The sequence below is a fragment of the Amborella trichopoda genome, chromosome 2 (genome assembly GCF_054954075.1).
Source record: "Amborella trichopoda isolate Santa Cruz 75 chromosome 2, AtrichopodaSantaCruz75HAP2 v2.0, whole genome shotgun sequence".
NCBI classification, from domain to species: Eukaryota; Viridiplantae; Streptophyta; class Magnoliopsida; order Amborellales; family Amborellaceae; genus Amborella; species Amborella trichopoda.
In genome coordinates, this window is record NC_142337.1 from 69,029,003 (window position 1) to 69,056,353 (window position 27,351).

The following is a 27,351-nucleotide window of genomic DNA, read 5'->3' on the forward strand; positions in this document are numbered from 1 at the left end:
GTCAGGGCTTGGGCGGAGGAAGGTGGTGGTCGAGGGGGGCCCAGGCTAGGGAGAGGAGGGAAAGCACTCCAAGACGGACCCAAGTTCTTTGAATCACCCTCTCTATGTATTTTTAATTATCTTTAATACGGTAAACCAACATTTTTCCTCTCAATCATTGGTGGTACATACAAAAAATTACTCTCCAGTTTAGTACTATTACCACAAAAAGTTCTTAATATCTTAAAACACCTTAAATTAATAAAACATGAATTTTAAAATTATAAATATTATTCTTTTACCAAAGTACCTATACATAATTAAAGTAATAGATAAATAAGAAAAACTAACATAAAAAAGTAAATACATGCATCCCATGTATGAATATCGCTGTTCAACTTCTAGACACATGTCAAAACTTATGGAGGCAAAATGTCAAATCATAGGTATCCATGTGTGAAACTTTGAGATGTGAATAGGCAAATGCCTCGATGTTTGACACCAAAAAATGACATGCTTGGTGATCCTCACCAGATTGTCTACGCCAAACGCACGATCTGAACCTATAACTAAATTTTAATGAAGCTACGTATGTTCTACTTTAAGTGAGAGGAGTAACGACTAAACCCAAATCCATGAAAAGATAGACTAAATTAAATCATTTTATAGGAACAACATGTAAAATCAAATTACATCCTAAACATAATACCCGTAAATTTCCACTATAAAGAAAATAATTAAGAAGATAAAAAAAAAAATCATAATCAACATTCAAACTAAGAAAAATTCAACTACCAATTATATACTAAGAAAAATGCTACTTCAAAAGAAAAATGTACTCAGATTCAGGGAAATGGTAGCTGATGCAACAATGGCTGCCATTTTCATACTAGACAGCAAGATCTATAGTACCTTCAAAATCGCTTCTGTAGATATTGGACCAGTTGTCCAGTCCAATGTATATTGTGGGCAAATAAACCCCAAGACCAATAAATAGTAAAAAAAAAGCCGCTTAGATAAACCTAAATTATCTAGATGAATCACCACAAACCCCCAAACCATTGAATTCCAAAATCCAAGCGTATGGCAACAAATCAGTAGCATAAACCTTCAAAATGAAACTATGAAAACTAGTGTAGAAGAAAGCCTAATACTAGTTTGCAAAGCAAGAGTAGAACAACAAGAGAATTGCAGTAAAGAGTTTTTCTCTATAACAAAAAAAAACTAACCAGTACATTAGAAAAATGAGGGTGGATAGCTTTTATAGTGATACAGATTTTTATTTTACCAAGTGTTTAAAATGCTAACACCGTAAAATCAAAATAACTCCCTAAGTCCGTTTACACTATAATTTGGAAATGGGTTCCAAAAGTTTACAGACACTGATTGATTCAATCTTTCGTTTAACAGGAGGATAAAACAGAAAACAAAGCAAATGAAAGAATCTTGTAGAGAGAGAGAGAGAGAGAGAGAGAGAGAGAAATCTAACTTGCTCCTAGGGTTTTGAAGTAGAAAGAAAGCACAAAGAGATGAGAAGAACAAAGAGGAGGAGAAGAAGGGGAAAATAGTACTTCAAAATTCAAACTAATGGGCCTCAACAAATATATGACTGTTGGTTTTGTCTCTAGCTCAACCATCATATATTTCCCCTTCACAACAATCTCTGTCTCTCTTTGGTTCGTTCAAGCCTTAGATTGAACTTTCTCGGGCTCATCATAGTTGGAGTCTAGATGGAAATAGAGATTGAAGTCTAGCTCTCAGAGAGAGATCGAGGTGGAGATTGAAGCTGAGCGCTCGCTCACTCTCTCAAAAAAAAAAAAATCTAAAAGATTCATCACCACCAATAAATCGCTTCAACAAATAGATTAACAAAGGTTAGTAGAATCCCATACCTTTCCATCTAAATGGAGCAACACCATGCTTTGACATTTGTAAATATATGTATCCATTTTGTATATGGGCGCGCAAGACTGAAACAGATCGTAAAAGATACGAGAATAAACAAAACAAGTTATGGCCTATTGGGTATTCTGAGAGAGAGAAAGAGACTATTACGATCTCGGTAAATAAGGCTGAGAGCATACAAAATACAAGATTCAGAGAGAGAGAAAGAGTGAGAGCAAACAAATGATAGATTAGAAAGAAAAAGGGTAATTAGGGGCATCTTACTGGTGATGAGAGAGAGAGAGAGTGCAACGAAAGGATAGCTTAGATAGAAAAAGGGCAACTACAAGCAAAAGGAACTTATCTTCCAAAACCAAATTTTTAATAAAAGAATGAAAGCAAAAAAAAACGCATATAAAGTTTTTGCATCCACCTTGGTCATCAAGATCTCGAGTTTCAAATCGTAGCAAGTCTTGAGATTCTTCTTCCTCCTTTCAACTCTTTTGAATTCCCATAAGCTTGAGTCTGACTTTTGTAGGATATAGCGTCCCTCCCTGCAAAACAAAAAAAATGCTAATCATAAGCACTTAAAAGCATAAATGAGCAAGATAATCAATTAAAAATTTAAGCATTTGAGATCCGAAATCGTCTCTGACAGCTAAGCGTTCCACTTGGGGCGGGGGGCGGGGAGAGAAAGAAAAAAATTCCCTCTAGTGGAATTTTTCATTTAGAAACAAAGGCGATTGAACCATTTTGTTTACGGGGTAAGTTAGCGTGTGACGACATCCTGAGGCAACGAATAAATTGGTTTTTCTCCAATATCTCCCTTTCGACCCAAAGATTATTGGAACAAATGTTTGAAAAAGCCAGAAACCAGAAAACAAATCTTAGAAAGAAAAACTAAATAGAGATAGAGAACTTTTAATGGTATTTTTTGTTAAATCAAGATTTTAAATTTACTCCTATTGTAACTTTACTTTTCTTTAAGCCAATTTTGAATAATATTAAATAAATAAATAATAAAGTTATAAGGAATAAGTATTTTTTAGAAAAGATAAAATACGAATTTATATCAATACTATTAAAATAACAATTTTTTGAAGATCTTTTAAAAAACTCAGGATTATTAACAGATTTAAAAAAATCAATTATTCATTTAAAAAATCATGCTTTGAATGGAGACTTAGCAACTATAATATTTGCATAATAGCTAAATCTAACTTTGAGTTTCATTGACCTGAGCCGAGCCGAGCCGATGTTAGCCGCAACGAGTTGATATTAGCCAGTCGAGCCGATGTTAGCCAAATCGAGCCGGCGTTAGCTGAGCCAAGTTGGGACATTTTAGCGCGAAAAAAGCCGAGGCGAGTTCAATAAAAAGGTTGCCTAAAATCCCAAAAATGAGAAAATCGATAAGATTATATATAAATTATTAAAATAAAAATTGTGAAAAAAAAGAAATTTATTTTAAAATTTAATTTTTGGGAGAAATATGCTAAAAAAAATTAACGTGGGTAAAATGCCGTCTATTTTTAAGGGTTTTATGCAATTTTCCCTATATATGGCAACGACTCTTTCTCTGTATAAGGCAACTCTCTCTAATGCAACGGCTCTCTCTCTCCGAGGCAACGGCTCTCTCTCTTTATATGGCAGGGGCTATTTCTCTCTCTAAGGCAACGGCTCTCTCCCTCTGAGGCAACGGCTCTCTCTTTCTCTCTATTCATTCCCTTTGCTTTGACATGCTCAAGTGAAACACCAAAGGCCTGGCTGCAACTCTTTCTCTCTCTCACTCAGAGGTTACTCTCTCTCTAAGTAGACGTCCCCATTAACAATCTACTGATCTACTCTCTTCTCTCTCTCTGTATCTTGATCAAAAACCGATCCATCTCTCTCTGCATTTCTTGATCACAGAGCCAGCCAACATGCATCTTGTCAAATTTCTTCCTCCAGTTTGAACCATAAGGCTTCATTCGTTATTGATCAGAAATCCATTAATCTTTTTCTTCTTCCTCTTTTGCAATCAAGAAAATGGTGAAGGGTACTTCAAGCGAAGATGACGAGCTCAACAATGAGAGCCACCCAAAAAGGAGTGTACTCATCTGGATCTCTGTTGCATTAGGTTTTGGTTTTTCTGACAGGTGAAATGTTCAAGCATACGGTCATTTAACTTCTGTGATTTATGAGTGGCTGATGAGCAATCTCTGATTATTCTTTTAATCATCTTCAGGTTATATTGGTGAAGATAGAAATTCTCCTCTGGTAAGTTCAATTCCTTAGTGGGATGTTTATTTCATACTCGTATTATAATTGAAAGATAGAGGGTGATTTAGTGCGTGCTTTGATCTGGTTGCATTTTCTGGATGGAATAGCACTTTAATTTGATGTGCATGCGTGGTGTTTCAGAATGCTAGATTCCATGGATTGGATCCATCGGTCTCTGATCGAGTTAAGAACCAGACATGGGTATTGTCTTTTTTGTTTTGTATTTGGTGAATTGCAGATTTTTAGGTAGATTGGGCATAGGCTCAAAAGATTTGAATTGTTTAGGTTTTAGGTTATAGGTTATTCACTAAATTTCTTTTGTGCCTTTTCTTCTTTTTAGGCTGTGAAGTCCGATCACATAATTGATGTCATTCAGAAATTAAGTTCACTGCTCACTAAGGTACAACTTCATGTTGAAATCCATTGGCTTTTGAAAATCATATTCTTGTGCGGAGATGCAGGAGGGATGGAAAGAAAAATTAATCTCCTGTTGCTACTTTGCTAGTATAACTGCCTTAGTTTTTCATCTCTACAATGTCAAATGATACTGCAAATATGGTAAAAATCAGGGCATGGTATCTACCATCATGACAATTCTATGCTTTATAGCTTATTTCACAAAATTTCTGCACATTATAATGGGAAGGTTATTTGGAGAAGTTGTTTAACTATTTTTTTGTTCTTTTTTGCTAATTGAGCGCTTGTTTAGGGGGTTCCATGCACCATTTTTTGAAATAGCAGCCATCAAAACACTTGGACACCTAATCCATCTTCGCCACTTTGATCCTTCATGGTCTTGCCATGCAAAATCCACTTGATGGCTGCATTCTCTGGGTCTAACTTGCAAAAGTTTTCAGGTCAACTATATGTATGCCTAGAAAATAGGTACTAGCGAGAAGTCAAATTTCAAGAATCTCCCTTGTGCTGACGGATGTACTTTGTCTAGGTGAAATAATGGACCTCATCACTTCCCTTGGTAAAAGTTCTACCCATAAACTTTCCATAGCTCCAGAGTTGGTGCCCTCGCAATGGCACTGATTCCCCTTTTCTTGACGGAACATATGGCAAGGGATCAACTTAGGGATTGATGGAACATATGGCAAGGGAACACTTATATTTGGTGAGCCACTTAAGCATTAGATGACTTGTATATTTTGAGGCAGATTAATTCATCTTATATTGGCCGCTAATATATTTTGAGGGAGATTAATTCATCTTATATTGGCTGCTAAATTCTATGGGAATATTGATCCCTGTATAAGATAGTAGATACTTGTGAAGAAAAGTGATATTTTCTTGGACTTCATATTGAGTATTTCTTCTTGCCAGAGCATCATAAATCATTTTGTGTGGACTCCCGAAGTTGCAGCCCAATTCATCCCATGATGGATTTTGCTTTGTCTAAGTTAAAGCTTTTGTGGTCCTCTGATTGTTACAGTTGTATTTCTATATGCATATGGATGTTCCAACAGGTGCCATGGTTATGTGGCCACAACAGTTGCATTTGCAAGCTGGTGGCCTTACGTAAGCTTCCAGAATAATCATCAATATTTACTTTTGGGATTCTTGGATTGATAAGATGGAGTAACTTCTCCTCTGATCCGTATATATTCTGTCCAAATTCTGTGATTTGTTAATGATGGTTGCTGTTTTTGAGTTACATACATGGAAAAAGTCCTTTTGTTGCTTGAGTTTTACTTATTAGTTATATTTGGTTAAAGAGAAAATTTTGATTTTGATTTTGATGTTGTCATTGATTCATTCTATAGGTGACTGGGTATCCATTGAATCCACAAATTATGGGAGTTGACCTCAAGTATGTAAAGCAGTTTATAAGTATGGTTGCTGGCCTTTCCTTTTATATTCATTATGGTTTTCATATAAATTCCTTCCCCTGAGGTCATAGTTACTTTTTAAAAATATTAACTAGTATGTGATTTTTTGTTTTCCCCCTTTTGCTTGGATCATGCCTCTAACAGATTGATAGTTCATATTCAAAAAATTTACAGTTGAATTTGTCATTCTTGTCCATGTTGGATACCATTATCTAACAGTTGTAGGTCAGTGTCCCAGGTTGGATACATTTTTTATTGGTTTTGTTTGCTGCTTAATGCGTTTACGGTAGTGTCTGGGCTTCTGCCATTGATATGAGATCGTTCACAATTATCCCTTTTGTAATTATCATTGAAAGGAAGTTCGGGAGTTGAGTCTTGTTTCTTATGTTCTTTAGTGTGTTTTGGTTGGGATTTGAATTGTTATTGCTAACTTATGCTCAAAGGTTTCCTTTAGGGAATTTTGCAAGGTCACTAAAGTCTGGGGAAGGGACTCTGTCACCCACTTTGAGTTTTCCCATTTAACGAGAATTGTTTTAGATCCGTATATGATGTTGACTGTGAATTGCTAAAAGTCCAGTTCCTCTCTATCAATGCAGAATTGGATTCATATACTCTGTGAGCTTTCTTCTGAAGTTCTTGTTCTGGATATGCAACTTCCTATATACTTGAATCTTTTTTTGGATGGATCATGGTTTCATCATCAGTAGTGCATGACGAATATGTGATCAGTAAATGTTTGGATCAATTAAATTCTCACAATTCTTCATGAGTAGTGAATCTGAACTGTTAAGTTTTATATATATTTAGTTGGAGTGTAACTCAGTTTCCTTTTAAGATGGGTTGCCCATGTTCATAATGCACAACTGTGGACCTCGCCAAAACAAAAAAGACACACAGCAGTTAGAATATCTGTTTTCATGTAATTCCATTAAAATGTTTGTATGTTTTGATAATGCCTTATGTTACAACCTTTGATATTATCTATTGTTTGATATGTCATTATACCTAATCATAATCATGAGTTAAATAGTCATTGAAAAAGGAATAATGATGAACTCATGTGTGTCTGTTTGGTTGTTCATGTCCCCTCAATGATTTATGATGTGTCACCTTTTGTAGCTTTATGTGCATGATGAAAAATTTAATCAGCCTATATTCTTCTGCAATAACATAGCAGGTTTTGTTGAGCCTGTAAGTCGAACCTGACAGCTGAAGAATGACAACAAAAGAATAAAATAGTTAAGACATGTGAATATATTCTTCTGTTGTCATTATGTGAATATATTCTTCTGTTGTCATTCTATGTGAATATATTCACATAGAATATATTGTGAATACATTCTTCTATGTGAATATATTGTGAATATATGTCATTCTATGTGAATATATGTCATTCTATGTGAATATATATCATTCTATGTGAATATATTCTTTTGTTGTCATTCTATGTGAATATATTCTTCTGTTGTCATTCTTCTATTGCCAGGCTCGAATTATTTTATTCTTCTGTTGAGCCTGACAACAGAAGAATTACAACAGAAGAATAAAATAGAATGACAACAGAATAATAGAATCTTGAAAGAATGAGTTGGATAGAGAGCCTTGTGTTGATCATCAGGTACCACCTGAAATAATTAAACACTTAGACACAATTTGACACATAATAAATGAAAACATATGGGGATTGGAAAGTCTTCAGGTATCGAATGACAACAGAAGAATGACCGATGTAAGTCGAGCCGAGCCGATACCAGCCGAGCCAAGCCTATATAAGCCGAGCCTAGGTATTGAGAAAAAATAAAATAGTGAAAATATGAAAAAAAAAAAAAAAAACCTATTACAAATTTCACTGAAATTTGTAGAATTTCAGTGAAATTTTAACGAAATTCAGTGAAATTTTAATATAGCAAAATTGTGGAATTTTATAACATAGGCAAATTTTAGACATCATTTTTTATTCCCAAATTAAACTATCTTTTTTCGTTTCAGCTACAAATGGTTGTCTAAAAATTACAAACAGACAATCTTCAAATTTTTAGAAGTTAATTAAGATTTCTATATCCCAATTCTTTGCTTTATAATGTGAACTGATACGAGTCATCTCTCTTCCCTTCATTTCACTCTCTCAAATAGACTGTTCCTCTTTCTTGTGTTCCGGAATGGTTAATTGGACATGGCCCCGAAGCAGTTTGACTCCTGACCGGTAAATTGGCTGATTGGTTGTTTTTTTTATTTGATTTTTTATTTAATATTGTTTATTTTATTTTACAAATTGTTTTTTTTTTATTTGATTTTTTAAAATTTTTCTGTTTTTCCTTGGGTTTTTTTGGTCGGTCTCGATTTTGGCTAGAGTTGGCTAGCTCGGCTCGGCTTATTTTGGTTAGGCTCAACTTATATCGGCTCAGCTCATCTCAAGAGAATTTATTATGAACCGATCGGATGGGAGCTGAGCTGAGCCGACTAAGTTGAGCCAAGTTAATTATAGCAAAAAAAAGCCGAGTCAAACCAAAATAAGCCTAGCTGAGCTCACAATCGGCTAGTTCCAAAGCCCAAAAATGAGAAAACCACATAAAAATTGAGAGAAAAATAAACACATGACTAAGATGAGGATGGTTTACATTATGGAAGAGACACATGTATATGTGATAAAATACAAATATTGAAATAGAAATAGATATTTTTTAGAAATAGATATTTTTGATTTGAAATAATCTAATTCATACATAATTATATATATGTAGCCATAGTCTTATATATATACTGTTACGGGTTCTCACTCTCAAATTTTACTCTAGATAAATCCCAAAACTACTCCTTACTCAAGTTCTCGGTGAGGGCCAATCCATATTTCATTGATTCACGTTCCCATAATCTACTGATCTACTCTCTTTTCTCTCTCTGCGTACCTTGATCAGAAACCGATCCATCTCTCTCAATGCATTTCTTGATCACAGAGCCAGCCGGCATGAATCTTTTCAAATATCTTCCTCTAGTTTTGACCATAAGGCTTCATTAGTCATTGATAAAAAATCCATTAAACTTTTTCTTCTACTTTTACAATCAAGAAAATGGCGAAGGGTACTTCAAGCGAAGATGACGAGCTCAACAACGAGAGCCACCCAAAAAGGAGAAACTATTTTGGTGGCCTTTACAGGAGAAGAGCTCATCGAGAGCAAGATGGTCCCAATTCTCACTCTAACACAAGCAGGGAAGCAATCTTCTCAACTTTCTTAGAAACTTGAAAACTTAAACATAATCCTTAATTGTCATTAGTCTCTGCTTGATCTTAGTCTGATAATTGTGTTTGCTTCTCTCTCTACGCTCCCCATTTTTTTAATATGTATGAAGTGTGGTGTTGATTTTTTTTTTGTGATGATGTTGAAAGGTAATTCGTCCAATATATTTGAAATATAAATTTAAAACTATCGAGAATTTAATTCTTGTATTTTAGCATGTTCTTGTATCCTTCTAAATCAAAATCGGAATGGGCTTTGCCTCTTTTATAGGGAATGGCTTTGTCCCCTCAAAACCCTTAGTCCACAACAGGTTCACAAGCTCATGTTTGGTCTTGTTTTCTCCGTCAAGTCCTTCACTACCAAGATGGATCCGTCACGTAAGCCCGAAAACCTAACCTCTCTCCGTCAACAGTCTGTATTTGCAGGCTGGTGGCCTTACGTAAGCTACCAGAATAATCATCAATATTTATGTTTGGGATTCTTGGATTGATATGATGGAGTAACTTCGCCTCTGTTCCATATATATTCTGTCCAAATTCTTTGATTTGTTAATGATGGTTGCTGTTTCGGAGTTACATACATGGAAACAGTCCTTTTGTTGCTTGAGTTTTACTTATTAGTTATTTTTTGTTAAAGAGAAAATTTTGATTTTGATTTTGATGTTGTCATTGATTCATTCTATAGGTGACTGGGTATCCATTGAATCCGCAAACTGTGGGAGTTGACCTCAAGTATGTAAAGCAGTTTATAAGTTTGGTTGCTGGCCTTTCCATCTATATTGATTATGGTTTTCATTTAAATTCCCTCCCCTGAGGTCATAGTTACTTTTTACAAATATCAACTAGTATGTGATTTTTTGTTTTCTCCCTTTTGATTGGATCATGCCTCTAACAGATTGATAGTTCATATTTAAAAAATTCACAGTTGAATTTGTCATTCTTGTCCATGTTGGGTACCATTATCTAACAGTTGTAGGTCAGTGTCCCAGGTTGGATACATTTTTTATTGGTTTTGTTTGCTGCTTAACTCATTTACGATAGTGTCTGCTGGGCTTCTGCCATTGATATGAGATTGTTCACAATTATCCCTTTTGTAATTATCATTGAGAGGAAGTTTGGGAGTTGAGTCTTGTTTCTTATGTTCTTTAGTGTGTTTTAGGTGACTGGGTATCCATTGAATCCACAAATTATGGGAGTTGACCTCAAGTATGTAAAGCAGTTTATAAGTTTTGTTGCTGGCCTTTCCTTTTATATTGGTTATGGTTTTCATTTAAATTCCCTCCTTTGAGGTCATAGTTACTTTTTAAAAATATCAACTAGTATGTGATTTTTTGTTTTCTCCCTTTTGCTTGGATCATGTCTCTAACAGCTTGATAGTTCATATTCAAAAAATTCACAGTTTAATTTGTCATTCTTGTCCATGTTGGATACATTTTTTATTGGTTTTGTTTGATGCTTAATGCATTTACGGTAGTGCCTGCTGGGCTTCTGCCATTGATATGAGATTGTTCACAATTATCCCTTTTGTAATTATCATTGAGAGGAAGTTTCGGAGTTGAGTCTTGTTTCTTATGTTCTTTAGTGTGTTTTAGGTGACTGGGTATCCATTGAATCCACAAATTATGGGAGTTGACCTCAAGTATGTAAAGCAGTTTATAATCCATTAAATCCACAAATTATGGGAGTTGACCTCAAGTATGTAAAGCAGTTTATAAGTATGGTTGCTAGCCTTTCCTTTTATATTGATTATGGTTTTCATTTAAATTCCCTCCCCTGAGGTCATAGTTACTTTTTAAAAACATCTACTAGTATGTGATTTTTTGTTTTCTCCCTTTTGCTTGGATCATGCCTCTAACAGATTGATAGTTCATATTCAAAAAATTCACAGTTTAATTTGTCATTCTTGTCCATGTCGGATACCATTATCTAACAGTTGTAGGTCAGTGTCCCAGGTTGGATACATTTTTTATTGGTTTTGTTTGCTGCTTAATGCATTTACGGTAGTCTCTGCTGGGCTTCTGCCATTGATATGAGATTGTTCACAATTATCCCTTTTGTAATTATCATTGAGAAGAAGTTTGGGAGTTGAGTCTTGTTTCTTATGTTCTTTAGTGTGTTTTGGTTGGGATTTGAAATTTTATTGCTAACTTATGCTCAAAGGTTTCCTTTAGGGAGTTTTGCAAGGTCACTAAAGTCTATGGAAGGGACTCTGTCACCCACTTTGAGTTTTCCCATTTAACGAGAATTGTTTTAGATCCATATATGATGTTGACTGTGAATTGCTAAAAGTTCAGTTCCTCTCTATCAATGCAGAATTGGATTCATATACTCTGTGAGCTTTCTTCTGATGTTTTTGTTCTGAATTTGAAACTTCCCATATACTTGAATCTTTTGTTGGATGTATCATGGTTTCATCATCAGTAGTGCACGACGAATATGTGATCAGTAAATGTCTGGATCAATTAAATTCTCACAATTCTTCATGAGTAGTGAATCTAAACTGTTACGTTTTATATATATTTAGTTGGAGTGTAATTTAGTCTCCTTTTAAGATGGGTTGCCCATGTTCATAATGCACAACTGTGGACCTCGCCAAAACAAAAAAGACACACAGCAGTTAGAATATCTGTTTTCATGTAATTCGATTAAAATGTTTGTATGTTTTGACAGTTCTTTATGTTACAACCTTTGATATTATCTATTGTTTGATATGTCATTACACCTAATCATAATCATGAGTTAAATAGTCATCGAAAAAGGAATAATGATGAACTCATGTGTGTCTGTTTGGTTGTTCATGTCCCCTCAATGATTTATGATTTGTCACCTTTTGTAGCTTTATGTGCATGATGAAAAATTTAATCAGCCTATATTCTTTTGCAATATTTACCAGGTTTTGTTGAACCTGTAAGTCGAGCCTGACAACAGAAGAATGACAATAGAAGAATAAAATAGTTAGACATGAGAATATATTTTTCTTTTGTCATTCTATGTCATTCTATGTGAATATATTCACATAAAATATATTGTGAATACATTCTTCTATGTGAATATATTGTAAATATATGTCATTCTATGTGAATCGATGTCATTCTATGTGAATATATTCTTCTGTTGTATTTACATTTATTCACATAGAATGACAACGGAAGAATATATTCACATAGAATGACATAGATTCACGTAGAATGACATAGAATGACATAAATTCAACATAGAATGACATATATTCACAATATATTTACATAGAAGAATGTATTCACAATATATTCTATGTGAATATATTCACATAGAATGACATAGAATGACAACAGAAAAATATATTCACATGTCTAACTATTTTATTCTTCTGTTGTCATTCTTCTATTGTCAGGCTCGACTTATTTTATTCTTCTGTTGAGCCTGACAACAGAAGAATGAAATAGAATGACAACAGAAGAATAGAATCTTGAAAGAATGAGTTGGATAGAGAGCCCTGCGTTGATCTTCAGGTACTACCTGAAATAATTAGACACTTAGACAATAGAAGAATGACCGATGTAAGTCGAGCCGAGCCGATACAAGCCGAGCCAAGCCTACATAAGCCGAGCCGAGGTATTGAGAAAAAATAAGATAGTGAAAATATGAAAAAAAAGAAAAAAAAAACTATTACAAATTTCACTGAAATTTGTAGAATTTCAGTGAAATTTTAACGAAATTCAGTGAAATTTTAATATAGCAAAATTGTGGAATATTATCACATAGGCAAATTTTGGCCATCATTTTTTATTCCCAAATTAAACTATCTTTTTTCGTTTCAGCTACAAATTTTGTCTAAAAATTACAAACAGACAATCTTCAAATTTTTACAAGTTAATTAGGGTGTCTATATCCCAATTCTTTGCTTCACAATGTGAACTGATACGAGTCATCTCTCTCCCCTTCATTTCACTCTCTCAAATAGATTGTTCCTCTTTCTTGTGTTTCGGAATGGTTAATTGGACATGGCTCCAAAGTGGTGTGATCCCTGACCAGAAAATTGGCTGATTGGTTGTTTTTTTTATTTGATTTTTTATTTAATAAGAATTTGTTTATTATTTTTTACAAATTGTCTTTTTTTTATTTGATTTTTTAAAATTTTTCTATTTTTCCTTGGGTTTTTTTGGTCGGTCTCGGTTTTGGCTAGAGTTGGCTAGCTCGGCTCGGCTTATTTTGGTTAGGCTCAACTTATATCGGCTCAGCTCAGGTCAAGAGAATTTATTATGAACCGATCGGATGGGAGCTGAGCTGAGTTGATTATAGCCAAAAAAAGCCGAGTCAAACCAAAATAAGCCGAGCTGAGCTCACAATCGGCTAGCTCCAAAGCCCAAAAATGAGAAAACCACATAAAAATTGAGAGAAAAACAAAAACGTGACTAAGATGCAGATGGTTTACATTATGGAAGAGACACATGTATATGTGGTAAAAATATAATTATTAAAATAGAAATAGATATTGTTTAGAAATAGATATTTTTGATTTGAAATAATCTAATTCATACATATTTATATATATGTAGCCATAGTCTTATATGTATACTGTAACGGGTTCTCTCAAATTTTACTCTAGATAAATCCCAAAACTACTCCTTACTTATGTTCTCGGTGAGGGCCAATCCATATTTCATTGATTCACGTCCCCAGTAACAATCTACTGATCTATTCTCTTTTCTCTCTCTTCGTATCTTGATCAGAAACCGATCCATCTCTCTCAATGCATTTCTTGATCACAGAGCCAGCCGGCATGAATCTTTTCAAATATCTTCCTCTAGTTTAGACCATAAGGCTTCATTAGTCATTGATCAGAAATCCATTAATCTTTTTCTTCTACTTTTACAATCAAGAAAATGGCGAAGGGTACTTCAAGCGAAGATGACGAGCTCAACAACGAGAGCCACCCAAAAAGGAGAAACTATTTTGGTGGCCTTTACAGGAGAAGAGCTCATCGAGAGCAAGATGGTCCAATTCTCACTCTAACACAAGCAGGGAAGCAATCTTCTCAACTTTCTTAGAAACTTGAAAACTTAAACATAATCCTTAGTTGTCATTAGTCTCTGCTTGATCTTAGTCTGATAATTGTGTTTGCTTCTCTCTCTACGCTCCTCATTTTTTTATTATGTATGAAGTGTGGTGTTGATTTTTTTTTTGTGATGATGTTGAAGGGTTATTCGTCCAATATATTTGAAATATAAATTAAAAACTATCGAGAATTTAATTCTTGTATTTTAGCATATTCTTGTATCCTTCTAAATCAAATCGGAATGGGCTATGCCTCTTTTACAGGGAATGGCTTTGTCCCCTCAAAACCCTTAGTCCACAGCAGGATCACAAGCTCATGTTTGGTCTTGTTTTCTCCGTCAAGTCCTTCACTACCAAGATGGATCCGTCACGTAAGCCCAAAACCTAACCTCTCTCTTCTCCTACTTTCTCTCTCCACATTTCTTACATCAAATTTATATTCTAACATCCTTCTCATTTTAGCTTTTGCATGGATGGCTATGCATGGAAGATGGTTTGCTGGCCCAATCTGCCATATTTATTTCCTCTTATTGTAATATGGCTTCTTTTTTGAGCTGTTATGGATGCCTCTATTTGGGTATAGACACAAACATGGCATGAGTTTTTTCTGAAGTGGCATAAATTTTCAAAGTAAGGGATAGGGGTATCTCTCAAATTTTAGTTTTGATGTGCCACTGTTCAGTTTGCTTCTATAACAATGAACTTTGTAAAAGTTTTGCTTTCGCAATTTCTGAAGGGTATCAGATCCTTAATAGATGGTCAAATGTATGTCATGTCAAAAGGTATGGACCATGAGAGGTTATTGGATTGGAACTGGACCATATAAGTTCTACAAAGCTGAGTCTTTGCTCTGTTGGAGAGGCTGAATTTGTATGATTATAGATGGGGCCCTCCCTTGAGGTGGAAGGGGATTCAATGAAGAACACGTATACTACACTCCCTCAGGAGCATAGTTTACTTCTTCTCCCTCGATCAGATGACTTATTAGGAGGATTTTTTCAATCTAAAATTTTGATAACCACCTTAGAATCACTAGATGATTATTTAAAAAAAAAAATTTGAAATTTGAATTTTCTAACACTTAAATCTCATCTTCTAAAAATTAGACGGTTTCTATTCAAGCTTGAGACATTTTTTATTTCAAGTGCTTTGATGGTGCAATTAGGAAATTTCTTCTATTGAAGCTAATCTATGTGTTAAATAGGTTATATCCCCTAAAACTAGTCTTAGGTGGGGTTTTTTCCGAGAGAGTAAATGGACAGTATACTCTTGAGGGAGTAGAATATCTTTTGGCTTCAATGAATGTCATTAGATTGGCCTCAATCAAGTACCTTATCCCTAGCATCTCGAACCATTTTTTTGACCGAATCTTCAAGATTTGCAGCTCTATGGAAGTCTTCCTCTGAGGTCTTTGAAGGATCGGATTATGGAAAAACATATATGCAATATTGTATTTGAACACATCACCATATTTTGTTAAATTTTTTACAGTCATGCAATATTGTATTTCACTCTATGTCTACCCAGTTTATCAACTAGCTACCACCAAAGTGTCTCTACCTTTCTAAGTTTTCCTTTTTAGGGTGAAAAGCTTCCATTATTTTTCTATAGATGCGATGAACCTAGTTGTATGTTGCTGTCTTGGTCTCAAAAAGGCCATAAAATTTATCTTTAATTGTTTATATAGGAGATAACATGGATGGTGAGAGATTGAGATACACTTAACCTTGCTATGTGCACATTAATATATGATTGGAGAGAGAGAGGTATACAAATTTACACATCTCCTTTTTGTAATTTTGTTCGTTTATAATTGTAATGTTATGTGTATTGGTTTTAACGCCAAATGTTGTGACTGTTTGGGGGCATAGCTATTTATTTATCAATCATAGTAGATAGGGTGTGTCTCTTGCAGTTTTTTATCATTATTGATATTTATTTATATTTGTAAGATAGTTTTTGAGAATTGGGGTTTGACAATCTCTGTCTTCTTCTTTCTTGCAGTGCTGATGAAGGAAATTTTGGCTTCCCCCAATTACCACGTCAAGGATGCTCTATTCATAGCTTTCGAACAATCACATACAAACTGAGCTTTATGGAGAGTTCCTCTAGGATTACGGTGGAGTTTCTTTCTTTTATATGCATTCTTCATTTTTTATTTGCATTAACATGGTTGCTTTTTGTTGAGTGAAATTCATTCTCTTTCTCCTCTTCGTTTTCTCTTTCTCTTCCGATATAAACTTCCTCAAAAAAAGAAAAAAGATAAAGAGCGTAATTTACCTAGGCAATTTCTATTTACACCCGGCAATATCTAAACAATTCTTATACATGCTTAGTTGAAGTGCCCTCAGTCAACTATGGAGTAGCCATGTTAATGCTTTTCTAAATCAAATTTGAATTCTAACATCTTTCTCATTTAAGCATGGATTGGCTATGCATGGAAGTTGTTTGTGGCCCAATTTGCCATATTTATTTCCTCTTATTCCAATATGGCTTTTTTTTTTAAACTGTTATGTGTATTGGTTTTAACGCCAAATGTGGTGACTGTTTGGGGGCATAGCTTTTATTTATTTCTCAATTATAGTAGATAGTGTGTGTCTCTTGCAATTTTTTATCATTATTGATTTTTATTTATATTTGTAAGATAGCTTTACGGAATTGGGGTTTGACAATCTCTGTCTTCTTCTTTCTTGTAGTGCTGATGAAGGAAATCTTGGGTTCCCCCAATTACCACCAGGTCAAGAATGCTCTTTTCATAGCTTTTGAACAAACACATACAAACTGAGCTTTATGGAGAGTCCCTCTGGGATTAAGGTGGAGTTTCTTTCTATTATATGCATTCTTCATTTTTTATTTGCGTTAACATGGTTGCATTTTGTTGAGTGAAATTCATTCTCTTTCTTGTCTTTGTTTTCTCTGTCTCTTCCGATACAAACTTCCTCAAAAAAAGAAAAAAAAGAAAAAGAGCTGAATGTACCTAGGCAATTTCCATTTACACCAGGCAATCTAAACAATTCTTAGACATGCTTAGCTGAAGTGCTCTCAGTCAACTATGGAGTAGCCATGTTAGTGCTTTTCTAAATCAAATTTGAATTCTAACATCCTTCTCATTTAAGCATGGATTGGCTATTCATGGAAAATGGTTTGTAGCCCAATCTGCCATATTTATTTATTCCAATATGGCTTCTTTTTTTTAGCTGTTATGTGTGTATTGGTTTTAATGCCAAATGTCGTGACTGTTTGGGGGCATAGCTTTTATTTGTTTCTCAATTATAGTAGATAGTGTGTGTCTCTTGTAATTTTTTATCATTATTGATTTTTATTTATATTTGTAAGATAGCTTTTGAGAATTGGGGTTTGATCTCTGTCTTCTTCTTTCTTGCAGTGCTGATGAAGGAAATCTTGGGTTCCCCCAATTACAAAGTCAAGGATACTCTTTTCATAGCTTTCGAACAAACACATACAAACTGAGCTTTATGGAGTCCCTCTGGGATTCAGGTGGAGTTTCTTTCTATTATATGCGTTCTTCATTTTTTTATTTGCATTAACATGATTGCATTTTGTTGAGTGAAATTCATTCTCTTTCTCCAATTTGTTTTCTCTATCTCTTTCGATGTAAACTTCCTCAAAAAAAGAAAAAAGACAGAGCTGAATGTACCTAGGCAATTTCTATTTACACCAGGCAATATCTAAACAATTCTTAGACATGCTTAGCTGAAGTGCTCTCAGTTAACTATAGAGTAGCCATGTTAAATCTTTTTTAAATCAAATTTGAATTCTAACAGCCTTCTCATTCGTTTTTTTTTATTGGCTGTTTTTTTTGGCCCAATCTGCCATATTTATTTCCTCTTATTCCAATATGGTTTCTTTTTTTTAACTGTTATCTGTATTGATTTTAACGCCAATTGTTGTGACTGTTTGGGGGCATAGCTTTTATTTATTTCTCAATTATAGTAGATAGTGTGTGTCTCTTGCAATTTTTTATCATTATTGATTTTTATTTATATTTGTAAGATAGATTTTGAGAATTGGGCTTTGACAATCTCTGTCTTCTTATTTCTTGCAGTGCTGAATGAGGAAATCTTGAGTTCCCCCCATTACCAAGTCCAGGATGCTCTTTTCATAGCTTTCAAACAAACACATACAAACTGAGCTTTATGGAGAGTCCCTCTGGGATTAAGTTGGAGTTTCTTTCTATTATATGCATTCTTCATTTTTTATTTGCATTAACATGGTTGCATTTTGTTGAGTGAAATTCATTCTCTTTCTCGTCTTTGTTTTCTCTGTCTCTTCCGATACAAACTTCCTCAAAAAAAGAAAAAAAAGATAAAGAGCTGAATGTACCTAGGCAATTTCCATTTACACCAGGCAATATCGAAACAATTCTTAGACATGCTTAGCTGAAGAGGTCTCAGTCAACTATGGAGTAGTTGATATCCTTCTCATTTAAGCATGGATTGGCTATACATGGACAATGGTTTGTGGCCCAATCTGCCATATTTATTTCCTCTTATTCCAATGTGGCTTCTTTTATTTAGCTGTTATGTGTATTGGTTTTAACGTCAAATGTTGTAACTGTTTTGGGGGCATAGCTTTTATTTATTTCTCAATTATAGTAGATAGTTTGTGTCTCTTGCAATTTTTTATCATTATTGATTTTTATTTATGTCTGTAAGATAGCTTTTGAGAATTAGGGTTTGACAATATCTGTCTTCTTATTTCTTACAGTACTGATGGAGGAAATCTTGGGCTCCCCCAATTACCAGGTCAAGGATGCTCTTTTCATATGTTTCGAATAAACATATACAAACTGAGCTTTATGGAGAGTTCCTCTGGGATTAAGGTGGAGTTTCTTTCTATTATATGCATTCTTCAGTTTTTATTTGCATTAACATGGTTGCATTATGTTGAGTGAAATTCATTCTCTTTCTCCTCTTTGTTTTATCTTTCTCTTCCGATATAAACTTCTTCAAAAAAAGAAAAAAGATGAAGAGCTGAATGTACTTAGGCAATTTCCATTTACCCCAGGCAATCTAAACAATTCTTAGTCATGCTTAGCTGAAATACTCTTAGTCAACTATAGAGTAGCCATGTGAATGCTTTTCTTAATCAAATTTGAATTCTAACATCTTTCTCACTTAAGCATGGATTGGGTGATGCATGAAAAATGGTTTGTGGCCCAATCTGCCATATTTATTTCCTTATATTCCAATATGGCTTCTTTTGTTTAGCTGTTATCTGTATTGGTTTTAACGCCATATGTTTGTGACTGTTTGGGGGCATAGCTTTCGAACAAACGCATACAAACTGAGCTTTATGGAGAGTCCCTCTGGGATTAAGTTGGAGTTTCTTTCTATTATATGCATTCTTCATTTTTTATTTGCATTAACATGGTTGCATTTTGTTGAGTGAAATTCATTCTCTTTCTCGTCTTTGTTTTCTCTGTCTCTTCCGATACAAACTTCCTTAAAAAAAGAAAAAAAAGATAAAGAGCTGAATGTACCTAGGCAATTTCCATTTACACCAGGCAATATCGAAACAATTCTTAGACATGCTTAGCTGAAGAGGTCTCAGTCAACTATGGAGTAGTTGACATCCTTCTTATTTAAGCATGGATTGGCTATACAAGGAAAATGGTTTGTGGCCCAATCTGCCATATTTATTTCCTCTTATTCCAATGTGGCTTCTTTTATTTAGCTGTTATGTGTATTGGTTTTAACGTCAAATGTTGTGACTGTTTTGGGGGCATAGCTTTCATTTATTTCTCAATTATAGTAGACAGTTTGTGTCTATTGCAATTTTTTAACATTATTGATTTTTATTTATGTCGGTAAGATAGCTTTTGAGAATTAGGGTTTGACAATATCTGTCTTCTTATTTCTTACAGTACTGATGGAGGAAATCTTGGGCTCCCCTAATTACCAGGTCAAGGATGCTCTTTTCATAGCTTTCGAATAAGCACATACAAACTGAGCTTTAAGGAGAGTTCCTCTGGGATTAAGGTGGAGTTTCTTTCTATTATATGCATTCTTCAATTTTTATTTGCATTAAAATGGTTGCATTATGTTGAGTGAAATTCATTCTCTTTCTCCTCTTTGTTTTATCTTTCTCTTCCGATATAAACTTCTTCAAAAAAAGAAAAAAGATGAAGAGCTGAATGTACTTAGGCAATTTCCTTTTACACCAGGCAATCTAAACAATTCTTAGTTATGCTTAGCTGAAATGCTCTTAGTCAACTATAGAGTAGCCATGTGAATGCTTTTCTAAATCAAAGTTGAATTCTAACATCTTTCTCACTTAAGCATGGATTGGGTGATGCATGAAAAATGGTTTGTGGCCCAATCTGCCATATTTATTTCCTTATATTCCAATATGGCTTCTTTTGTTTAGCTATTATCTGTATTGGTTTTAACTCCATATGTTTGTGACTGTTTGGGGGCATAGCTTTCGAACAAACGCATACAAACGGAGCTTTATGGAGAGTCCCTCTGGGATTAAGTTGGAGTTTCTTTCTATTATATGCATTCTTCATTTTTTATTTGCATTAACATGGTTGCATTTTGTTGAGTGAAATTCATTCTCTTTCTCGTCTTTGTTTTCTCTCTCTCTTCCGATACAAACTTCCTCAAAAAAAGAAAAAAAAGATAAAGAGCTGAATGTACCTAGGCAATTTCCATTTACACCAGGCAATATCGAAACAATTCTTAGACATGCTTAGCTGAAGAGGTCTCAGTCAACTATGGAGTAGTTGACATCCTTCTCATTTAAGCATGGATTGGCTATACATGGAAAATGGTTTGTGGCCCAATCTGCCATATTTATTTCCTCTTATTCCAATGTGACTTCTTTTATTTAGCTGTTATGTGTATTGGTTTTAACGTCAAATGTTGTGACTGTTTTGGGGGCATAGCTTTTATTTATTTCTCAATTATAGTAGATAGTTTGTGTCTCTTGCAATTTTTTATCATTATTGATTTTTATTTATGTCTGTAAGATAGCTTTTGAGAATTAGGGTTTGACAATATCTGTCTTCTTATTTCTTACAGTACTGATGGAGGAAATCTTGGGCTCCCCCAATTACTAGGTCAAGGATGCTCTTTTCATAGCTTTCGAATAAGCACATACAAACTGAGCTTTATGGAGAGTTCCTCTGGGATTAAGGTAGAGTTTCTTTCTTTTATATGCATTCTTCAGTTTTTATTTGCATTAAAATGGTTGCATTATGTTGAGTGAAATTCATTCTCTTTCTTCTCTTTGTTTTATCTTTCTCTTCCGATATAAACTTCTTCAAAAAAACAAAAAAGATGAAGAGCTGAGTGTACTTAGGCAATTTCCATTTACACCAGGCAATCTAAACAATTCTTAGTCATGCTTAGGTGAAATGCTCTTAGTCAACTATAGAGTAGCCATGTGAATGCTTTTCTAAATCAAATTTGAATTCTAACATCTTTCTCACTTTAGCATGGATTGGGTGATGCATGAAAAATGGTTTGTGGCCCAATCTGCCATATTTATTTCCTTATATTCCAATATGGCTTCTTTTGTTTAGCTATCTGTATTGGTTTTAACTCCATATGTTTGTGACTGTTTGGGGGCATAGCTTTCGAACAAACGCATACAAACGGAGCTTTATGGAGAGTCCCTCTGGGATTAAGTTGGAGTTTCTTTCTATTATATGCATTCTTCATTTTTTATTTGCATTAACATGGTTGCATTTTGTTGAGTGAAATTCATTCTCTTTCTCGTCTTTGTTTTCTCTGTCTCTTCCGATTCAAACTTCCTCAAAAAAAGAAAAAAAAGATAAAGAGCTGAATGTACCTAGGCAATTTCCATTTACACCAGGCAATATCGAAACAATTCTTAGACATGCTTAGCTGAAGAGCTCTCAGTCAACTATGGAGTAGTTGACATCCTTCTTATTTAAGCATGGATTGGCTATACAAGGAAAATGGTTTGTGGCCCAATCTGCCATATTTATTTCCTCTTATTCCATTGGGGCTTCTTTTATTTAGCTGTTATGTGTATTGGTTTTAACGTCAAATGTTGTGACTGTTTTGGGGGCATAGCTTTTATTTATTTCTCAATTATAGTAGATAGTTTGTGTCTCTTGCAATTTTTTAACATTATTGATTTTTATTTATGTCTGTAAGATAGCTTTTGAGAATTAGGGTTTGACAATATCTGTCTTCTTATTTCTTACAGTACTGATGGAGGAAATCTTGGGCTCCCCCAATTACCAGGTCAAGGATGCTCTTTTCATAGCTTTCGAATAAGCACATACAAACTGAGCTTTAAGGAGAGTTCCTCTGGGATTAAGGTGGAGTTTCTTTCTATTATATGCATTCTTCAGTTTTTATTTGCATTAAAATGGTTGCATTATGTTGAGTGAAATTCATTCTCTTTCTCCTCTTTGTTTTATCTTTCTCTTCCGATATAAACTTCTTCAAAAAAAAAAAAAAGATGAAGAGCTGAATGTACTTAGGCAATTTCCATTTACACCAGGCAATCTAAACAATTCTTAGTCATGCTTAGCTGAAATGCCCTTAGTCAACTATAGAGTAGCCATGTGAATGCTTTTCTAAATCAAATTTGAATTCTAACATCTTTCTCACTTAAGCATGGATTGGGTGATGCATGAAAAATGGTTTGTGGCCCAATCTGCCATATTTATTTCCTTATATTCCAATATGGCTTCTTTTGTTTAGCTATTATCTGTATTGGTTTTAACTCCATATGTTTGTGACTGTTTGGGGGCATAGCTTTCGAACAAACGCATACAAACGGAGCTTTATGGAGAGTCCCTCTGGGATTAAGTTGGAGTTTCTTTCTATTATATGCATTCTTCATTTTTTATTTGCATTAACATGGTTGCATTTTGTTGAGTGAAATTCATTCTCTTTCTCGTCTTTGTTTTCTCTGTCTCTTCCGATACAAACTTCCTCAAAAAAAGAAAAAAAAGATAAAGAGCTGAATGTACCTAGGCAATTTCCATTTACACCATGCAATATTGAAACAATTCTTCGACATGCTTAGCTGAAGAGGTCTCAGTCAACTATGGAGTAGTTGACATCCTTCTCATTTAAGCATGGATTGGCTATACATGGAAAATGGTTTGTGGCCCAATCTGCCATATTATTTCCTCTTATTCCAATGTGGCTTCTTTTATTTAGCTGTTATGTGTATTGGTTTTAACGTCAAATGTTGTGACTGTTTTGGGGGCATAGCTTTTATTTATTTCTCAATTAAAGTAGATAGTTTGTGTCTCTTGCAATTTTTTATCATTATTGATTTTTATTTATGTCTGTAAGATAGCTTTTGAGAATTAGGGTTTGACAATATCTGTCTTCTTATTTCTTACAGTACTGATGGAGGAAATCTTGGGCTCCCCCAATTACCAGGTCAAGGATGCTCTTTTCATAGCTTTCGAATAAGCACATACAAACTGAGCTTTATGGAGAGTTCCTCTGGGATTAAGGTGGAGTTTCTTTCTATTATATGCATTCTTCAGTTTTTATTTGCATTAAAATGGTTGCATTATGTTGAGTGAAATTCATTCTCTTTCTCATCTTTGTTTTATCTTTCTCTTCCGATATAAACTTCTTCAAAAAAACAAAAAAGATGAAGAGCTGAATGTACTTAGGCAATTTCTATTTACACCAGGCAATCTAAACAATTCTTAGTTATGCTTAGCTGAAATGCTCTTAGTCAACTATAGAGTAGCCATGTGAATGCTTTTCTAAATCAAATTTGAATTTTAACATCTTTCTCACTTAAGCATGGATTGGGTGATGCATGAAAAATGGTTTGTGGCCCAATCTGCCATATTTATTTCCTTATATTCCAATATGGCTTCTTTTGTTTAGCTGTTATCTTTATTGGTTTTAACGCCATATGTTTGTGACTGTTTGGGGGCATAGCTTTCGAACAAACGCATACAAACGGAGCTTTATGGAGAGTCCCTCTGGGATTAAGTTGGAGTTTCTTTCTATTATATGCATTCTTCATTTTTTATTTGCATTAACATGGTTGCATTTTGTTGAGTGAAATTCATTCTCTTTCTCGTCTTTGTTTTCTCTGTCTTTTCCGATACAAACTTCCTCAAAAAAAGAAAAAAAAGATAAAGAGCTGAATGTACCTAGGCAATTTCCATTTACACCAGACAATATCGAAACAATTCTTAGACATGCTTAGCTGAAGAGGTCTCAGTCAACTATGGAGTAGTTGACATCCTTCTCATTTAAGCATGGATTGGCTATACATGGAAAATGGTTTGTGGCCCAATCTGCCATATTTATTTCCTCTTATTCCAATGTGGCTTCTTTTATTTAGCTGTTATGTGTACTGGTTTTAACGTCAAATGTTGTGACTGTTTTGGGGGCATAGCTTTTATTTATTTCTCAATTATAGTAGATAGTTTGTGTCTCTTGCAATTTTTTATCATTATTGATTTTTATTTATGTCTGTAAGATAGCTTTTGAGAATTAGGGTTTGACAATATCTGTCTTCTTATTTCTTACAGTACTGATGGAGGAAATCTTGGGCTCCCCCAATTACCAGGTCAAGGATGCTCTTTTCATAGCTTTCGAATAAGCACATACAAACTGAGCTTTATGGAGAGTTCTTCTGGGATTAAGGTGGAGTTTCTTTCTATTATATGCATTCTTCAGTTTTTCTTTGCATTAACATGGTTGCATTATGTTGAGTGAAATTCATTCTCTTTCTCCTTTTTGTTTTATCTTTCTCTTCCGATATAAACTTCTTCAAAAAAAGAAAAAAGATGAAGAGCTGAATGTACTTAGGCAATTTCCATTTACACCAGGCAATCTAAACAATTCTTAGTCATGCTTAGCTGAAATGCTCTTAGTCAACTATAGAGTAGCCATGTGAATGCTTTTCTAAATCAAATTTGAATTTTAACATCTTTCTCACTTAAGCATGGATTGGGTGATGCATGAAAAATGGTTTGTGGCCCAATCTGCCATATTTATTTCCTTATATTCCAATATGGCTTCTTTTGTTTAGCTGTTATCTGTATTGGTTTTAACGCCATATGTTTGTGACTGTTTGGGGGCATAGCTTTCGAACAAACGCATACAAACTGAGCTTTATGGAGAGTCCCTCTGGGATTAAGTTGGAGTTTGTTTCTATTATATGCATTTTTCATTTTTTATTTGCATTAACATGGTTGCATTTTGTTGAGTGAAATTCATTCTCTTTCTCGTCTTTGTTTTCTCTATCTCTTCCGATACAAACTTCCTCAAAAAAAGAAAAAAAAGATAAAGAGCTGAATGTACCTAGGCAATTTCCATTTACACCAGGCAATCTAAACAATTCTTAGACATGCTTAGCTGAAGTGCTCTCAGTCAACTATGGAGTAGCTATGTGAATGCCTTTCTAAATCAAATTTGAATTCTAACATCCTTCTCATTTAAGCATAGATTGGTTATGCATGGAAAGTGGTTTGTGGCCCAATCTGCCATATTTATTTCCTCTTATTCCAATATGGCTTCTGTTTTTTAGCTATTATGCATGGAAAGTGGTTTGTGGCCCAATTTGCCATACTTATTTCTTCTTATTCCAATATGGCTTATGTTATTCCAATGTGTATTGGTTTTAACGCAAAATATTGTGATTGTTTGGGAGCATATCTTTTATTTAGTTCTCAATTAAGTGTGAGTCTCTTACAATTTTTTATCATTATTGATTTTTATTTATATTTGTAAGATTGCTTTTGTGAATTGGGATTTGACAAGTTCTTTCTTGCCGTGCTGAATGAGGAAATCTTGGGTTCCCTCCAGGTCAAGGATGCTCTTTTCATATTTCGATCAAATACATACAAACTGAGCTTATGAAGAGTCCATTTGGGATTAAGGTGGAGTTTCTTTCTATTATATGCATTCTTCATTTTTTATTTGCATTAACATGGTTGTATTATGTTGAGTGAAATTCATTCTCTTTCTCTTTGTTTTCTCTCTCTTCCGATATAAACTTCCTAAAAAAAAAAAGAAAAGATAAAGAGCTGAATGTACTTAGGCAATTTCCATTTACACCAGGCAATATCTAAACAATTCTTATGCATGCTTAGCTGAAGTGCTCGCAGTCAACTATGGAGTAGCCATGTTAATACTTTTCTAAATCAAATTTGAATTCTAACATCTTTCTCATTTAAGCATGGGTTGGCTATGCATGGAAAATGGTTTGTAGCCTAATCTGCCATATTTATTTCCTCTTATTCCAATATGGTTTCTTTTTTTAGTTGTTATGGCCTCTATTTGGATATAAGATGGTGCCCCAGACATGGGATGAGTTTTTGTGAAGATAGCATAAATTTTAAAGTAAGGGATACAAGATGTGCCACTTTTTTTTGTGATTGATGTGCATGAATGTCTCTTAAATTTTTATTTGTTGATGCTCAGTTTGCTTCTATAGCAATGAACATTGTAAAAGTTTTAACATTGTAAAAGTTTTGTTTTCGCAATTTCTGAAGGGCAAATGTATTATTTCATGTAAAAAAAGTATAGACCATGAGAGGTTATTGGATTGGAACTGGACAATACAAATTCTAACAAAGCTGAGTCTTTGCACTGCTGGAGGGGCTGAAATTGTATGATTATAGATGGGGCCCCTCCATTGCGGCGGAAGGGGATTAAATGAAGAGCACGTATACTATGCTCCCTCAGGAGCATAGTTTACTTCTTCTACCTTAGTCAGATGACCTATTTAAGGAGGATTTTTCAATCTAAAATTTTGGATGATTATTTAAAAAAAAAACAAAATTTGAAATTTGAGTTTTCTAACACTTAAATCTCATCTTCTAAAAATTGGACGGTCACAAGCTGCCAATGAACCGGTAATTTGTACGTTCGTGGCCTTTAAATCAATACAGTCACAAGTTGCCAATGAACCGGTAATTTGCACGTTCTTGAGCACTAAATTAGTTGAAATGTTCATCGAAATTACTAATTGTATCAAGTTGTCTTGTCTCACAACACTTAGTGGATGAATTAAGTTATGCTCTATTATTATTTTTTCTTTAAACCGTATATTTATCCTCGTGATTGGGTTTATTAAAATACTTTCTTAGAAAACATTTTTATAGAAAACATTTTCTAGAAAACATTT

At 34.2% G+C, this 27,351-nt stretch overlaps 4 long non-coding RNA genes across 8 annotated transcripts; all 4 read left to right on the top strand.

Moving 5' to 3' along the window:
- Positions 1 to 4,084: 4,084 nt before the first annotated feature.
- On the top strand, positions 4,085 to 4,524 carry LOC148783456 (uncharacterized). Its single transcript, XR_016050404.1, has 3 exons — positions 4,085 to 4,119; positions 4,264 to 4,323; positions 4,463 to 4,524. It is a non-coding gene; the product is annotated as an uncharacterized LOC148783456 (long non-coding RNA).
- Positions 4,525 to 5,889: 1,365 nt separating this feature from the next.
- Positions 5,890 to 8,170, top strand: LOC148783457 (uncharacterized). Its single transcript, XR_016050405.1, has 3 exons — positions 5,890 to 5,938; positions 7,650 to 7,741; positions 8,091 to 8,170. It is a non-coding gene; the product is annotated as an uncharacterized LOC148783457 (long non-coding RNA).
- A 6,263-nt stretch (positions 8,171 to 14,433) lies between these two features.
- On the top strand, positions 14,434 to 18,806 carry LOC110006898 (uncharacterized). Of its 4 annotated transcripts, XR_016050721.1 has the most exons (5): positions 14,434 to 14,600; positions 16,234 to 16,348; positions 16,926 to 17,043; positions 17,615 to 17,727; positions 18,296 to 18,806. It is a non-coding gene; the product is annotated as an uncharacterized LOC110006898 (long non-coding RNA). The 4 variants fall into 4 exon arrangements; XR_016050719.1 differs by having other exon boundaries at positions 16,234 to 17,043; XR_016050720.1 differs by lacking the exon at positions 14,434 to 14,600 and having other exon boundaries at positions 15,752 to 16,348.
- Positions 18,807 to 20,008: 1,202 nt separating this feature from the next.
- LOC148783458 (uncharacterized) lies at positions 20,009 to 26,658 on the top strand. 2 transcript variants are annotated; one of them, XR_016050723.1, is made up of 7 exons: positions 20,009 to 20,231; positions 21,276 to 21,390; positions 22,432 to 22,546; positions 23,590 to 23,704; positions 24,749 to 24,863; positions 26,028 to 26,101; positions 26,486 to 26,658. It is a non-coding gene; the product is annotated as an uncharacterized LOC148783458 (long non-coding RNA). The 2 variants fall into 2 exon arrangements; XR_016050722.1 differs by lacking the exon at positions 26,486 to 26,658 and having other exon boundaries at positions 24,749 to 26,395.
- Positions 26,659 to 27,351: the final 693 nt, after the last annotated feature.